At 33.6% G+C, this 18,703-nt stretch overlaps 1 long non-coding RNA gene across 2 annotated transcripts; it reads left to right on the forward strand.

Annotated features, from left to right (window-relative positions):
• The first annotated feature begins 14,121 nt into the window (after positions 1-14,121).
• On the forward strand, positions 14,122-16,558 carry LOC125496394 (uncharacterized). Of its 2 annotated transcripts, XR_007273056.2 has the most exons (4): positions 14,122-14,882; positions 15,096-15,234; positions 16,090-16,239; positions 16,413-16,558. It is a non-coding gene; the product is annotated as an uncharacterized LOC125496394 (long non-coding RNA). The 2 variants fall into 2 exon arrangements; XR_007273055.2 differs by having other exon boundaries at positions 14,122-15,234.
• The last annotated feature ends 2,145 nt before the right edge of the window (positions 16,559-18,703 follow it).

Here is an 18,703-nt window from a genome sequence, read left to right on the forward strand (position 1 = left end):
ATCTAGTTGAAGTTCTGTGATTTATCTTTGAGTTTTCTAGGCCATATTTCTTTAATAGTTCCTTTATGTATTTTTGTTGGTGAACAATTATTCCCTTTTCAGTTTGTTTGATTTGTAGTCCAAGAAAGAAATTTAACTCACCCATCATACTCATTTCAAATTCATTACTCATGAGACTTGAGAATTCTTTGCATAATGTTTCATTTGTAGCTCCGAATATGATGTCATCAACATATATTTGAACAAGTAAAATATCAGTTCCTTTAGATTTTAGGAACAAGGTTTTATCAACCTTTCCTCTTTTAAAATTGTTTTCTAAAAGGAACTTTGATAATCTCTCATACCATGATCTAGGTGCTTGTTTTAACCCATAAAGAGCTTTATCAAGCTTGTACACATGATTTGGGAGATTATTATTTTCAAAGCCTGGGGGTTGTTCACCATATACATCTTCATTTAGATAGCCATTTAGAAATGCACACTTAACATCCATTTGATATAGTTTAAATGCCATGTAGGCAGCAAATGCAATTAAAATTCTAATGGCTTCTAATCTAGCTACAGGAGCAAAGGTTTCTTCATAATCTATTCCTTCTTGTTGATTATAACCTTTTACTACAAGTCTAGCTTTGTTCCTGACAATGGTTCCATATTCATCTAGTTTGTTTCTAAACACCCACTTTAAGCCAATTACTTTTTGTTGTTTAGATGAGGGAACTAGATGTCATACCTTGTTTCTTTCAAACTCATTTAATTCAGCTTGCATAGCAGTAATCCAATCAGAGTCAGTTAAGACTTCTTCATGATTTCTTGGTTCCATCATTGATAGGAACGCATGAAATCCACAAAAGTTCCTTAATTGAGATCTACTTTGCGTACCTTTGGATATGTCGCTGATTATGAGTTCCATTGGATGTGACTTTTGTTGTCTCCAAGGTTTTGGTTGAAACTCTCTTATAGGAACATTTTGTTCCTCATGAGTTCCTTGAGCAGATGAGGAACTCTGATCAATTGTTCCTCTGTTAGCCTCGGTGGACTCTGTTCCTTCATTTTGAGGAACAGGAACATCTTCTCCTCCTTGAGGAACAGGAACGTCATCGATGTTATTGTTTCCAGATTCCTCGTTCCTTTCCTCTTTCACTTCTTCTTCTTCTTCTTGTGAATCTGCATTTTTCTCACTTGGTTGTACCAACCCAATCTCATAGTCATCAACCTGTATGCTTGGATTGTATTTGTCAAATTCATAAAAGATTACGTGAATGCTTTCTTCAACACACATAGTTTTTAAAAAATATTGAATACATTTGCACTTAAACTATGATGGATGAAATAATATTTTTCATTCTCCTCTTGTATTAATTAGAATGGAAAGAATATATGGTAAAATAATGAGTGATAGTTGGGTAAATAAATGTGTGGGAAAGAAGAATAAAATTAAACAAAAATGGGAAAGCATAGAAAAATAGGTTTTTAAAATTTTGGCCTCAACATCGCGAGAGCTCAATTTTTTTAATAAACTGTCGCAGTAGTTAACTTTTTTTTATCAATTTTTCACCTGAACCTAAGTTTATTTACCAATTTGTCATCCGAAGCTAAGTTTATTTACCAAATTGTCACCGAAGCTAACTTTTTTACCAAATTGTCGTCATGTGCCAATTTTTTTTTACCAAATTGGTCAATTGGCCGAGTATCTTAAGATTCAATTGCCCCTTGGGAAATTACGATCAAGATTTCGGACATCTAGTTAGAAACTTTAGCATTGGTACAAATTATAACGTAATTAAAATCAAGGAAAAACAATAACTTTGTAATATGTATAACAAAATTAAATAGAAAATCACATTTAACATAGAGTTTACTTTTACATTATAAGTTCTTGATAAAATAAATTTTCTAAGTTGTACCCTTAAGATAATTTGGGTTTTAATAAATCAAAGTTATTCTTTTTATAACTTTTTATTTTTTAGATCCTAAAAGAGGAAGAACCAAAAGATCTTCAGCCCTTCAATCTCTCCTATGCTCTTTACACGTATGAAAGACTTATCAAGTTTTTTCAAGAATGGGTGGAAGATGATGGATTAAAAAGGATTGACATGATACTTTTTTTTTTGACAGAAAGTCATGATACTTGTAGGATTTATATAGATGTGATAGTTGTATAATTACCTCATTTAGCACCTAATTCATAGTTGATTTCATCCGCTTACATTTCTGTCAATCATTGCCTAATATATGAATTGTAAACAATGCATATAATAATTATTCTACATGATATAGTAGCCGTGATTCTAGAGATTGATTTTTCATCGAATCCTTAAATCTCATTGGGAAGAAGAATTGGTATAGTAGCTGTAAATAATGCATATATTAACTAATATTAATTAATTTGTAAGTTTACCATTTTTTAGGGGAATTTGAAAGTTGACATTGTAATATCTTTTAAATTGATTCAATATACTAAAAAAAATTACATATGTTAAAATGATTATCTATACTCATGATTACTTGCCATAATGTATTGATTGCCAAGAAGAATTGAACGATGATGTGCCATGATATCCAAAACCTATCATGCATAATAGTGTAATTGTGGAAGGCAATTATTTTTTGAGGGATGTTGAAGTTAATTTTGTAATTGAGAGAGACAAAGTATTTGTTTAACAAAAGGCTGCGAAGTTATAAATTTAACTTGCTTATGACACCTAATTAAGCAAAACCTTATTACTTCATGTTGTATCACTATTTTGATAATGACAAATAATTAACTTTGTTTCATATTAGTTTTACTTTTATTCGTATGTTCATAGTTTATTTTGTTAGATTTAATTACTTGTGTTTTAAATTTGTTATAGTTTAGTTTATTCTTTCAGTTTAATTATGTATTTATTTTAGATATCACAAATAATATGTTAAATAACTTATGAGAATTGATTAGGGATTAATCAAATTAAGTTGTTAAACTTTATTTGTGACAAAACAGTTAATATTATGGAGGTAAAAATTATGATATGTTGTGATTCCATAATATTCTGTTTAGTTAGTTGGTGTGCAGCTTTTCCGTATATTCCATAAACAAGGAGCTGCCAAGATCTAACCTAAACAAGCGCCTAAAAAGGATGCGTTGTGGTAGTTCCTATATTTTAGGAACCACAACAACCAACCTACTAACAAGGCGTGGAAAGTGGAGATGCGGTGTTAGTGGCTGAGTTTGTGGACCATAACTAACCAACTTCCAACGGTATATATCAACGGACATATCATGGGAGAAGTGGCTGAATTGTCTTGTGTGATCATGGAGAAGATCGTGGAGAAGAAATGAGAAGATTGGTCTCTACAAATAGTTGTTTGTAACATCTTTTTGTATGCTTTCAGAATTTTAAGTGTAATATTAGTGAAAGTGTATTGGTTTTCTCTTTTATTTGATATAGATTGGGTTGAGTGAATCTAACTGTAATCATTTTGAGAGAAAAGAGAAAGAGAAAGAGAAGAGAGAAAGAGAAAAGACTTCGAGTGAAGTCAAGAGAAAGTCAACTGTTCAGGGGGAACAGCTGACTGGGAACCAGTTCCTAGAGGAACAGAGTTGGTCCAGTTTAGGTTGTACAAAAGAGAGTCTTTTGGCCTAAAGTTATTAAAGAGAATTGAGTCAAAATCCCTCGTGGTCAAGGTTTTTCTTCCTATTGGGCCTAGGAAGTTTTCCTTGTAAAAATCTCGTGTTCCTAGTTCTTTCTTTTCATGCAATTATTCTTTCTTATTCAATCATTCTTTTATTTCCGCAAAAAGTTTGAAAATCTTCCAACTACAATTCACCCCCCTCTTGTAGTTGCTTAAGTGTTCGTCCAAGACTAACAATTGGTATCAGAGCCTAGTTCCTCCAAAATCATTTAACACTGAGGAGCTAGTTCCTGGAAAATATGAACACATCAGGAGAAAGATTGGAAGAAGGTTATTCAACTCAGCGTCCTCCTATGTTTAATGGCAAGTATTATCCATACTGGAAGAATCATGGAAATTTTATCAAGGCCGAAAATTATCAAGTTTGGAGAGTAATAGAGATTGGTGACTTCGAAGTCACAGAGAAAAATGAAAAAGGTGAAGACATCCCCAAACCTCTCTCCAAATATGATAAAGATGACTTCGACAAGATGGAGATGAATAACTTGGCCAAAAAGATTCTCCACTGTGGCCTTGGTCCCCATGAACACAATCGAATCATGGGATGCAAATCAACCAAGCAAATGTGGAAATTTCTTCAAGTTACTCACGAAGGAACAAACGAAGTCAAGAGATCAAAATTTGACATGCTCATGCACAAATATGAGCTATTTCAAATGAAGCCTAAGGAGTCTGTTCAAGAATGCTCACAAGGTTCTCCAACATATAATGACTTGAATCTCTAGGAAAGATCATCACTCCGAGGAACAAGTACGAAAAGTTTGGTCTCCTCAGGATGAAAAATGGATGGCAAAGGTAACTGCCTGCTTGAAACAAAAGATTTCACCACATTCAATATCGAGCAACTTTCCGGTTCCCTGTTGACTCATGAAATCCATCTAGGAACTCATGAAGTTGACTCTAGTAGGCCTAAGGCTTGGCTCTCAAGTCCGATGATCTGAGGATTCAGAAACTGATGATGAAGAGGCAGCATTGATCGTGAAAAGATTCAAAAAGTTCTTCAACAAGAATACAAAGGAAAGAACTTGAAAAAGCAGGAAATAAGTTCACAAGTGTGGAAGTCCGGATCACTTCATAAAGGAATGCCTCTCTGGGAAAATGAAAAGAGCAAAGGAAATACAAGGAGAAGGGAAAGGAACAACAAAAACCTTTCTCAAAAGTTGATATGAGAAGGGCCATGGTTGCTGCCTGGGGAGAATCGATTCAGACGAGGAGCAGGAACAACCAGAAGAGGAGAAACTCCATTTATGTCTCATGGCAAAAACAGACGAGAAGAAGACTTGCCAAACAACAAGGTACGCATAAATGTTATTGAAGAAGAGTTAAAAGAACTTTCAAAGAATCAATTAATAAAACTACTTTTGGAAACTTTGGATGACTACAAGGCCATTTGTGTTAGAGAAGAAAATTTAGAAAAAGCCTTAGAAGTCACCAAAGGACATTCAAATTGGTTTAAAACAGTGAATGCAAACATTGAGGAAAGATTCTTTGAAGTTTTTGATGAAAACCGACGTATTCGAGAAGCTTTTGAAAATGCTAAAAATGAAAATTATTTCTTGAATATGGAAATGGCTGAATTGAAACTATTCGTTCCTGAAGGAACCAGTTCCTCTATAAATACCAGATCCGAGTTCGAAAAGTTAAAATTCGAACATGAAAAGTTTTAAGTAAATATCTGGTACTTAAAGAGAAAATGGAATCTTCAAGAACGAACTTCCTGATCCAGTGAGTGGATACAAAATATAAAAATGAAGGAAGAAGTGGGTTGGTTTCAATCACAAGAAGAAAAACAAAATGAAAAAATATGTTGATCTTCCAAGCAGCCGAATATGCTCTTACTGTGGGAACAGTGGACACTTAGTGTCTGACTGTTCCTCCAGAGAAGAACATATTGAAATGAACACTCTTATTAACAAGTGTGGAAAGTTAAGAGAAATACTAGCCCAACAGAGGAACCCAAGTCAAACTGGGTTCCTACCACTGACTGATTGTTTTGATACAGGCTAAAGTGAGGGGAACAACCTGTGGTACCTCGATAGCGGTTGTTCTAAACACATGACAGGAGATAAAAAGAAATTCTCTCGCTTTCAGCCTATGATGGAGGAACTGTGACCTTCGGAGACAATCTTACCGGTAACATTGTAGCAATAGGGAAGGTAGGAAAGTCTAAGTCACATTCCATAGATAATGTATTTTTGGTCGAGGGTTTAAACACAATCTGCTTAGTATTTCTCAATTTTGCGACAAAGGGAACAGTGTAAATTTTACTGATGAATTGTGTAGTAAGTAATGAGGAACAGGTAAAAATTCTGAAGGAACAAGGAAAGGGAACACTTAGTTGTTGATCTCAACCTTGTTCCTAGGAACAATCTAACTTGTTTAAGTGTGTCGAAATGAACCACTTCTTTGGCATAAAAGTGTGGTCACGCAAGTATGGCATTGCTCCAGAAGCTAAGTGGTAAGGACTTGTGTTGGATTACCAACATCAAAGTCTCAAACATGAAGTTTGTGGACCATGTGCAAAAGGTAAACAAGTTAGATCCTCGTTCAAATCAAAGAAAATGGTAAGACACAAAGTCCTCTTGAATTGATTCATATGGACTTATGTGGCCCTGTTCGAATACAAAGTCGATCTGGTAAGAGATATATGCTTGTTATAGTTGATGACTTTTCAAGATACACTTGGGTTATTTTTTTTCATAGCAAAGATGAGACATTTGATGAATTTGTTAACTTTGCTAAAAGAACTCAAAGAATAAGTGGTTTTAAAATTAAGCACTTGCGTTCTGATCATGGTAAGGAGTTTGAAAACTCCAAATTTGATGAGTTTTGCAGAAAGAAGGACTTGTTCACAACTTCTCAGCTCCAAGGACTCCACAACAAAACGGCGTGGTAGAAAGGAAGAATTGCACTTTGGAGGACATGGCAAGAACAATGATCATAGAAAGCAATCTTCCGAAGAATTTCTGGGCTAAAGCAGTGAACTACGACATGCTTCATCATCAATAGAGTCATGCTAAGACCATTGTCTAAGACCCCTTATGAGCTACTCAAAGGAAGAAAACCCAATATCTCATACTTTAGAATCTTTGGTTGTAAATGCTTTGTACATAACAATGGTAAAGACAATTTAGGAAAGTTTGATGCTAGAAGGATGAGGCTGTTTTTATTGGATATGCTTTAATAGTAAGCATATAGAGTTTACAACAAAGAACAATGTGTGTTGAGGAAAGTGTCCATGTTATTTTGATGAAACTAACTTCCTGCAGGAACTAAGTCATGAAAATGACTTTGAAATAGGACTGACTCGTTTGAGGAGTCAGTAAACTTGATGAGGAACTAACACCTGCAGGAACGACAAAAAGCATATTCTGAAGAAGAGATAGTGTTCCTGATCCTGTTATACAGGAGGAACAGGCACAGAAATTCATCCAGTAAAGAACGAATGAAGCTCCTCAACTGGAGGAGCAGAGACAACGAGATTTGAACCAAGACCATGGAAACATCTGAAATCCCATCCATTGGATTTAATAGTAAGTGATATTGAAAAGGGAACTCAAACGAGATCCCAACTGAAAAATTTCTGTGCTTTCCATGCCTTTTTGTCTATGACAGAACCACGAGATCACAATGATGCCCTACTGGAGTCTGACTGGATAAAGCCATGCAAGAGGAACTGAATGAGTTCCAGAGGAACAAGGTCTGGCATCTTGAGACCAAGCCTAAAAACCAAAAGGTGATTGGACTAAAATGGGTCTTCAGGAACAAGCTGACGAAATGGAACAGTCATAAGAAACAAAGCCAGACTCGTAGCCAAAGGGTATAATCAACAAGAAGGTATTGACTTTGATGAAACCTTTGCTCCTGTAGCTAGAATAGAAGCAATAAGAATTTTGATTGCCTTTGCGTCATTCATGGCTTTTAGGTTGTACCAAATGGACGTCAAATGTGCCTTTTTAAATGGATTTTATTGAAGACGTCTATGTGGAACAACCTCCTGGTTTTGAAAACCCGGATCTTCCTAATCATGTCTATAAGCTAGATAAAGCTCTTTATGGGCTTAAGCAAGCTCCTAGATCATGGTATGAAAGACTTTCAAAATTCTTACTTTCTAATGATTTTATACGAGGAAAGTTGATAGGACCCTGTTCCTTCGATCCAAAGGAACAGACATCCTAGTGGTTCAGATTTATGTGGATGATATAATTTTTGGTGCAACTAACGAATCTCTTTGTAAAGAATTTGCTGAGTTAATGCGTAGTGAATTTGAAATGAGCATGATGGGAGAATTAAACTTCTTTCTCGGTTTGCAAATCAAGCAAACTGAAAAAGGAACAATGATCCATCAACAAAAATACGTAAAGGAGTTATTGAAAAAATATGGACTGGATCAAGCAAAAACAAACCATACTCCTATAGGAACAGGACAAGGTTAGATGAGGATCAAAGTGGTAAGTCCGTAGATCAGAAATCTATAGAGGTATGATTGGTTCCTTACTTTATCTAACTGCTAGTAGGCCTGATATCCTTTAGTGTTGGTTTATGTGCTAGATTCCAATCAAATCCTAAGGAACTCATTTGACAGCTGTCAAAAGGATTCTTAGATATTTGAAAGGAAGTGATGATCTTTGTTTGTTCTATCCTCGAAGTGACATCTTTGATCTAGTAAGCTATTCCGATGCTGACTATGCTGGAGACTTGGTGAATCGAAAAAGCACTCGGGTATGTCCAGTTCCTAGGATCAAGCTTGGTTTCTTGGAGCTCAAAGAAACAAAACACGTTGCTCTTTCCACAGCGAAGCTGAATACGTGGCAGCTGCTGCTTGCTGCTCTCAGGTATTATGGATCAAGCAACAGGTACGTGACTTTGGCATAAAATTTAAGTGTGTTCCTATATCTTGATAATACTAGTGCATTTGCATTTCCAAGGATCCAGTTCATCACTCTAGAGTCAAGCATATTCACATTAGACATCATTTCCTAAAAGACAATGTAGAAAAGGGACTAGTCAAAGTTGATTTTTGTCCAACTGAAAATCAAATAGCTGTCATATTGACTAAACCTCTATCTAGGGACAGGTTTGAAAAGATATGATTGGAACTAGGAATGATAAAAATTGTTTAAATGTACACATGATGTTGATTCCCCTCCAATTGTTTCTTACTAAGTATGTCCTGCAACTTTCATGAATTAAAAATTCATACACCTAGGGTCAAGTATAAGGACTCACATATGTCTTTGAATATTACCCTTAGTGTCCTTGCACATATTTGGTACGTATGTAGTTTGTACATTATGGACACATTTTATCATATGCAAGAGTAATTTTTGGTTTTCTATTTTCTAATTTTCCCTCCAAATTTCCTTGCTTCTCTTTAATTTCACACCTTTCCTTCCAAAATTAAATACGTTAATATGAATTATAGCCACTATTACGCGTTCAATTAATCTAAGTTAAATGAAGAAACTTCATTAAATGCCTTCCAAAACCCCATAAACCGTTTCATTAAACCTAACTCTCCACTTCTTTTTCACACGATATCATGATTACTTTATAACCCAACCCATCACATCACTGACCCCTCATAATTTCCAACTCCCACATCAACTCATCTCTCTCTTTCATCGCTCATCTTCAACCTCCCTCTAAAACACTTTCAGCATGTCTTCCAAAACCCAAAATACCGGTGATCACGAAAATTTCCACAGAGAGAAAACACCATCCCTTGATGAAATCAGTGCTCAAGAATCATCCAAGACTAACGAAGATTCTACCGGGTCAAAATCGGAATCCTCTGCTCTTGTTTCTCTCTCTCCGAAAAAAGAAGATTGTGAAAATGAGGTTGAAAGCGAACAAGAAAAGGAGATTTCAGTACCTACAAAGCGAGGTAAGAAAACAAAATCCTCACAATTTCTTGTGGGTTTCTGTATCGATGTTGCATGGTGCAAAAAGTCCAAGTGGACTGAATTATTGAACATCTTAAAATTTCAAAAATGGTGGAAAATTGTCAGTTTGGATGAAGGTCTTTATGAAAAAGAAATAAAAGAGTTTTGTTCAGGTTTTACTATAACTGAGGGTGTCTGTTTGTCTGTAGTGAATGGCTTTGTGGTCACTATAACTGAGAAAAAACTGGGGGAATGGTTTGATGTCCCAATTGAGGGTTACAAAGATTATATTAAGGGTAGGGCAAAGCTGAACATAAATGGAGTTTCAAATGCTAAAATTCTTGCTTTATTTAACGGCAATTCTAATGCATTATCTTTAGATCAAAAAGAATTGTCTCCATTTCACATATTGTTATTCCAGTTTGTTTGGCGTTTCATTCTACCCCGTTCCTCAAAAAGAACCCAGGCGAGTCTAATGGATCTTTCCATTATGTACTGCCTTGCTAACAACATCAAAATCAACCTTCCCTCTTTGATTATTTCACATCTCTCTCACTGCATTTCCCATAACACCAAAGTGGGTTATGGAAATCTTCTCTCTTCTGTTTTCAAACACTGCAAAGTTAAACTGCTTACCAGTCCCTCTTTTTCCCTTGAGCCAGAAAATTATCTTACAAAGGACACTCTGACCAGGCTTAATTTAAGGTTGGTCAATGGGAAGATAGACTTTGAGAGGGAGGAAACGCCTGTCAAGGTTGAGGTGGGTAGTAAGAGGAAGATGGGTGAAGAGGGGGTTCCAAGTGGCTCTGTGAGGAAGAGTCAAAGGTTGGCTGGGACCAAGTCTCTGAAGGAGCAGGATCAAGGTGAAACAGTGTTTATTCACCTAGACTCTGATCCAATTCCTTCTACTGCTGTGGATTTTCCGTTGGTGTCTACTACTGGGCTCAACAAGTTACTCCGGGAAATTCAGGACTCCTTGACCCTTCTGCACACCAGGATCAATGTCATAGAGACCACTGTCTCTGTTCTGGACTCTCAGCAGCAACAACAACTGATTGCCATCAAGAATGTTGATACGGGGATCAGGAACAAGGTGGATGGTGTGCTCTCCGAGATTGATTCTGTCGTCTCCTCTCTCTTCAAACGCTCCAAGCCCTAACTTCGTTCCTTTAACTTTGGAACTATTAAACAAGTTTTTCTTGTGGCTGTAATTATTAAACAATTTCTTTTGGATTTCTCTTCTTGTGTCCTTCTGAGACACATGAAGCACTTTTAATTTCTCTTTAATTTCTTCACTTTCTTCTGCTTTACTCTGCATATTGCTTAAAATCTGTTATCCGTATTGTTGCTTTTTGCATGCTTATTTTGTTTGTGTGTTTGGATGGCTAATATTATGAGATCTATGTTTGAGCAACTTGCTTGATGCCTAGACTGTTGACTCTCTAGTGTGACTCTCTAGTGCTGCAGGTACATTACATGGTTTTGATAATGACAAAGGGGGAAGAGATATTGTGTTATCTAAAATTTTTTATCTTAGTTCCTATGCATGTTTTTCTCATCCCTGTTCCTAGTCTTAGTTGAGTTTACTTAAGTCTAGTTCGTGTGTTTTATTTGTTCTAATTTTAGTTTATAGATTTTTTTTCTTTTTCTTAAAACATAAAATCATAAAAAAATTTCACAGTTATTTGTCATACTAAAAAGGGGAAATATTGTTGTTTCACTATTTTGATAATGACAAATAATTAACTTTGTTTCATATTAGTTTTACTTTTATTCGTATGTTCATAGTTTATTTTGTTAGATTTAATTACATGTGTTTTAAATTAGTTTATAGTTTAGTTTTATTCTATCAATTTAAATTAATGTATTTATTTTAGATATCACAAATAATATGTTACATAACTTATGGAGAATTGATTAGGAAATTAATCAAAATTAAGTTGTTAAACTTTATTTGTGACAAAAACGTTAATATTATGGGGGTAAAAATTATGATATGTTGTGATTCCATAATATTCTGTTTAGTTAGTTGGTGTGCAGCTTTTTCGTATATTCCATAAACAAGGAGCCGCCAAAATCTAACCTAAACAAGCGCCTAAAAAGGATGTGTTGTGGTAGTTCCTATATTTTAGGAACCACAACAACCAACCTACTAACAAGGCGTGGGAAAGTGGAGATGCGCGTGTTAGTGGCTGAGTTTGTGGACCATAACTAACCAACTTCCAACGATCATATATCAACGGACATATCATGGGAGAAGTGGCTGAATTTAAGCTTCGTGTGATCATGGAGAAGATCGTGGAGAAGAACATGTGAAGATTGGTCTCTACAAATAAGTTGTTTGTAACAATCTTTTTTTGGTGTATGCTTTCAGAATTTTAAGTGTAATATCTTAGTGAAAGTGTATTCGGTTTTTACTCTTCTTACTTAGTGATTATAGATTGGGTTGAGTGAATCTAATCTGTAATCATTTTGAGAGAAAAAGAGAAAGAGAAAGAGAAGAGAGAAAGAGAAAATACTTCGAGTGAAGTCAAGAGAGAAAATCAACTGTTCAGGGGGAACAAGCTGACTGGGAACCAGTTCCTAGTGGAACAGAGTAGGTCCGAGTTTAGGTTGTACAAAAGTGAGTCTTTTGGCCTAAAGTTATTAAAGAGAATTGAGTCAAAATCCCTCGTGGTCAAGGTTTTTCTTCCTATTGGGCCTAGGAAGTTTTCCTTGTAAAAATCTCGTTCCTATTTCTTTCTTGTTCATGCAATTACTTCTTTCTTATTCAATCATTCTTTTATTTCTGCAAAAAGTTTGAAAATCTCCCCAACTACAATTCCCCCCCCCCCCTCTTGTAGTTTTTTAAGTGTTCGTTCTAGACTAACACTTCATCACATAACTTATTCTTTTTTTTCCCATAAAATAAGCATGAACTATATAATTTTTGTAACAAGAAATGATGAACCATATCATTAGAAAATGCTTGGGTGATATTCTGTAAATTATAATTGTAGAATGATATATTACATTTACATTGACATATGTAGGATAGTAGATATCTACAATTATATGTAGGGTAGAATATAGTAGAAAACTAAGTAAAGATAGTTACATAAAAGTAGCAATAGGCTACGTTCAAGGAAGAGTACATGCAATTAGTTTGGGTTTGGCCATGATAATTTTTCTATCTGGCCAATATAATGCAACTTGCAAAGGAAAATATTCAGCCTAACGGGGTAAATTCCAAGGTGATGAAACGAATGTATGTACACTACTACAAAACTAGACTATTGCAACAATTTCGTTGCAACATTTTTAACATGTGTTGCATTTTCTAACAAAAAGGAGCATGTTGCAACACTTCTACTTAAAACGTTGCATAATTGATATTCATGCAACACTTAAATAGTTTTAGGCAACATTTTATTTAAAGTGTTGCAATTTGACGTGTTTTAACAACGTTTCTTTGCAGGTTGCAACACCTACTAAACGTTGCATATACCAGTATTTTTAAAAAAATAAAAGGCGGGATTCTAAATGGTGAAAGGTGCTATTCACCAAACATTCAGTCAAAAATTTTTCTCATTAAGATATACGACAACTTTATTTTATTTTACTTTAGGGTTAACACCTTTATTCATTCTTCCTCATTCTTTCTCTAATCTGTATTTCTCCTCTTCCCCATCGTCATACTCTCTTCATCTCTCCTCTTTTTTTCTCTCTCCTCTCACTAGCCACCTATGGCCACCAGATTTATTGTTCTCCTCCCATCGTTTGAGGTATGTTCTCACTTTTGGAATAAATTTGTTGTTCATAATTTGGGTAAGAGGTTCGGATTTTTCGGTTTTTTGTTCGTTTTTTTGTTTGGGGTTGAATTTTCTAGGTTTCATTTTCGATTGATGCGGATTTGGGGTTTGATTATTCTGGGCTTGATTGCTTGATTATTTTGGATGATTTATGGGGTTTGATATGGGTGATTGTTTTGCTCGGCTTTTTGCCAATTTTGTGTTCGAAATTTTCGCAATTTATGTGCTCTATTTTGCCCATGTTCTTCACCGACACTTTGCTTCTTCATCTTCACTAACAATGTTCGTCCCTTTTTTTTGTCTTCCATTTTTCCAAAAAATTCGAAACCCATCTTCACTCCACATTTCTTCCCTTTTTTCTCTCTCTAAGTAAAATTTGCTTATTCCATAATTTAAACACACTTTTTTTTTTCAGAAAATTCGAAACCCATTGAAGATTATATTTCAGATCTAGGTTTTTCCCCAAATTACTAGGCTACAATATTTCTTTTTTATTTTTGGGTTCGAATCGATTTTTTAGTTTAAAATTCAAACGAAGAACAAGAGGTTCAAATAACAACAAAAATTCGCATTTTTTGTGTATGAATCTATTTTCTATCCCAAAAATTTGAATTTTTTTAGTTTTTAAGAACTAACATTTTTTAAGATCTGGGATCATTTTTGTTTTTAACAACATTTTCAGTTTTTAATTTTCAGTTTTTAACAACATTTTCTTAATTTTCAGTTTTTAAGAACTAATATTTTCAGTTTCTTAATTTTCATTTTCAGTTTTTTAAGATCTGGGATCATTCTCGTTTTTAACAAATTTCGTTTTTCTTTGTTTTCGATTTTAGACGGTGGTGTTTAGACGGTGGTGGTGGTCGTGGCAGTGAGGTGGTGGTGGTCGTGGCAGTGAGGTGCTGCTGCTGGTGGTTGGTCAATGGGATGGGTGGGAGTAGTTGTGCTAATTACCTTACTTAATTTTGTTAATATATTTTCTCTTTCCTGCTTAATTTTTCTGCTTTATGCTTTTATCAATATAATACATTATTCCTAGTTTTCTCCCCAAACAGTAAATGCCCTGAAAATTATGGAACGGAGGGAGTATTATCTGTTAATGTGTTGTGGATTGACTATGTTTTCCAATCACTTAATTCTTATTCTAGATAGTTGTGTAAACCTACTAGAGGTAGTTTCAAGAAGAGTGTTATTCGATGTTGTAGTACAGCCCTGCTATATCAGATTTAGAGCTAAAGAAATTAAGCGAAGTGGAACCAGACTGCTGTATGCAGCCCTGATATTTTAGTTCAGAATGTTAAACACGATGTATATGCTAGAATTAGCTCTATAATGCCTAAAATTCCAGTTGCAGAGATAAGGACTGGTTTAATTGTACTCTGGCTTAGCTGATTGTATGTGAGTCTATTGTCTCTTGGTCTTTGTTGTTGTTTTGCAGGTGTTTCTACAAGTTATTAGGGCTTTGATGGTACCCTTTCTAGAATTCTGAATATATGTTGCTTAATGATGCATTTGCAACTCTATGGTTTTGTACAAGGTAACTTTTAAGTATTGAATTACCTAATAGACAATTACTTAGTAAAATAACATCAAGCAGGGGCCAATTACCTAATTAAGCATTACCATAGAATTAAGCATTAGCCAACACTAGTTATTTGAAAATAGCTATAGTTCTAATAAATGAGGATCAAATTTATTGATATATGTATTGGTCATGACAATAAAACTGAATGTGATATCCTTGAAGCAGACTATGCAAAGAAGATGGAAGAGCTCGAGAAATCAAAGGAAAGTTTGGTTGAGGAGGTCTTGAAGAAGCTCATAGCGAAGCTACCAAGTGCCAACCGACGTTGTCCAAGATTTCTTAGCTTAGGAGGACATAGTACAAGGTACATTAGTAATGCTTAAAGATTCTGCCTTTTATGTTAGTTTAATTAAGTTGTTAGCATTCTGTTGAATAATTGGACTGGCATAAATTGACTTAATTGACAGCTTTTTCTCTTTTCATCTTGACCTGTGGCCATTGCTACTTTTGTGTTGTTCTTTGTTAAATAGTAATGAGATTAGAGTGAGTCATTGAAATCTCCAAACTTGAGTTCATTGAATTTCATTAGTTTTGTGTAAGAAATTAAATTATTATATCCTATTTGTATGAAACTTGACAAGTAAAAAAATTGGGAATATTATCAGTTTCGATTCAATTTTCTTTCCTTAAATCATTTTTTATTTTGCTATTGATTTCCTTTGTTCAATCTGAAAAAGTGGAATATCATGTTATTTTGGTACTATTTTTGCTATTTGAAAACTGGAATATCAGTTCATTTCCTTCTATCTTTGAAAAGTTGAATATCAGGTCATTTTGCTGTTGTTTTTTTTATCTGAAAAGCCAAATATCTGGTCATTTTGCTACATTCTTTTTAATTTGTAATATGAAAAATAAAGTTTGGTACTTCTTTTTATCTGAAAAACGGAATATATGGTCTGAAAAGTTGTATATATGTATATTAGATTAGTTTGGTTCCATTTTTGTGCATATATCTGGTCATCGAGTTATCTATTTTGGTGTGTTGAGTGTTGTACACATGTTGCGTAACCTTGCTTTTGTCATGGATATTGAGATACCTGCACTTTTCTGTTTGAAGGTATCATGGTTTTTTTTTATATGACATTGAAAGAAGGGACACAATATCTACTTTGCATCTATAATCTTTTTAAGCCTGTTACAAATAAATTCGCGTTTGTAGGTTTACAAGATGAATCACAGAACCTGGGTATGGTGTATATATATACTGTGGACCATCCTTGTTTTGGTCTCTCTGATGGACTGCATGGGTATATTTCAAAATTTGATGATTTGGTTGACAATGTGATTGAACAATATACAAAAATTAAAGGTATGCTGTGTTCTTATATCAGTGTTCTAACTTTGAGGTGATTTTTAACCTTCAACATGTCATTTGGAAAATTTGGTTTTTTTGTATTCTCCACAAATAATTGAGCATGAATGTTGAATCAACTTAAACTATTTACAACATATTATTAACAATCAAATTTTTCTTTGTGACAGGTTACAAAGCTTTTCAAAGTCCGAATTGGAAGCATTTTGATATTTATATATTTCTCGTTGAATCAAGAATGAAGAAATGGCTTCTATTTTGTGTTAAACATTATTTTGGGTTTAAAAACTTTTTAGCTAGCAAACTGGCTAGATAATCATCGGTCCTTTTGATTTTGAAATTGAAAACTTGCTTGAATTACTTCTTTAATTTATGCAAAGTTTGATATTTATATGATATCAATCACGTGATTATTGTCGTAGATTGATTATGTAATTGTAAACAAATATCATTAATTGATAATTTTCATATTAAAGCTTGATTGAATCAATCCCTAAAATCACTTAATTTAATTTAGGAATGATTTTGATTTAGGTGATCAACTTGCACATGATTTAGGTGAATATTAAAAATTTCGGATACTATCAATTTAAATTAAGTGATTGATTGGAAATTATCATTAACATTGGCAATTTTGGGAATTTAAAATTTCAAAACATAACTAATATGAGAATTATAAATTTCGGCCAAAAGTATATCAATTTGAGATTTTAATTACGTAATTAATTGTAACCATAATTAACGTCAATCACATTAATATATAAATGGGATATGCTTGATTTTCAAAAATCTCATATGATGTCATGATATTAATTGTCTAACTTAAAAAATCAATCAACATAAATCACGATTTTTTTTTGCATTTTTCAAATAAATTTCGGCCACAATATTATGAATTGCCACATGGACACCAGATTTGAGAGTTTTAGTTTGTGAAGCTCTAGAATTGCTCGGTGATTGTGAGCTTGCTATGTAGGATTTAGGATTTCACTTTAGATAATAGTATAGATATAGATGATTTCGTAATTAACAGTGACTTATTTTATACATATGTAGATTAGTTGTCCAAATTAAAACATAGGAAAGTTTACAACTAATGCACATGCATTGACCTTCACGTAAATAAGAATAATCATTTTTGATATAGGTGGCAATAAATAAAATTCCCATGATTGTATGATTGTAAAAGATTTCAATATTGAATTATTGAGTACTCCATATTTTTTGGTGCATCTTTCGAAAATATATAATGTAAATTGTAGTTCTTCCTGCCTTTGTTGATTCATTGTGTTTATGATTTACATGAAAATCGATCGTTTCAATTATTTTGGAGATATCCAACAAACTTTGGTCTCATTTCAAAATAATAAAAGTATGAGATTATTTAGAAAAAGGTAGTTGGAAGAAATAAATTAGCACGAATTTCGTAATTAGTTAATTATTGGAATAAGATTGGGTAAGAAATCAATCAAAATTCGAATCACCTCTTCCTTTTTATAATAAATGGACATGTAATAATAATAAAAAATTGTAAATTCCTTAGCTTCCTAGTATGCGGTTTACACTATTTCATACAAATTAACTATGACCATAATATCTTTCCAAAAAAATAAAGCTATGACCATAATATATATATATATATATATATATATATATATATATATATATTTATAAAGAATGACATAGAGGAAACTAATGAAACTAATGACAAACTGTGTTACAATCACGACAAAAATAAGATAACAAATAATGTTAAACATTATTACAAAAAACTCTAATGCAATCCCATGCAAAAATGTTAAACAACCACGTGAGATATGATACATTACTTCATTCACGCAAGCCATGAATAACGAATTTATATTCCCATTTGATGTTGCGACAAATTCACCTTCTATAGAAAATTCGATGTTGTTGCAAACCGTGAATGATGCTTGACATAATTTTTTTCCTCAAATGATGTATGAAAACGTGTTTGGGGTTTATGAATTTTGATGTTGTAGTGCAATGCAAATATGATTAGGGTATTTATAGTGCAAAATAAAGGCTGTCTTCCTAAACATGATTTTTTAAATTTTTTTTAAATAAAATATCATTAAATTACAAATTTCCATATTAAAGCTTGATTGAATCAATCCCTAAAATTACGTCATTCAAATTAGGAATGATTTTGATTTAGGTGATCAACTTGCACATGATTGAAGATTGTAATTGCTTGTTTCCATATGGGGTGAATCTTCAATTAATTTCGGACAATTAGTAACATAATTGGAGATTTTAAAATCCGACCTTGCCTTTTTTATTGCACAATTTACGCCAATCATCAATAATTACCTCAAATCACCCCTAATTAAGATTTTAAAATTTCCGAAAATTTTAAAAATTTCGGATGCCACATAGGCAATCCTACGTGGATAGCCTAGATGAGCGTTTTACTCCCCAAATGCTCTAGAATTGCTCG

Source organism: Beta vulgaris, chromosome 4, assembly GCF_026745355.1.
Source record: "Beta vulgaris subsp. vulgaris cultivar EL10 chromosome 4, EL10.2, whole genome shotgun sequence".
NCBI lineage: Eukaryota > Viridiplantae > Streptophyta > Magnoliopsida > Caryophyllales > Amaranthaceae > Beta > Beta vulgaris.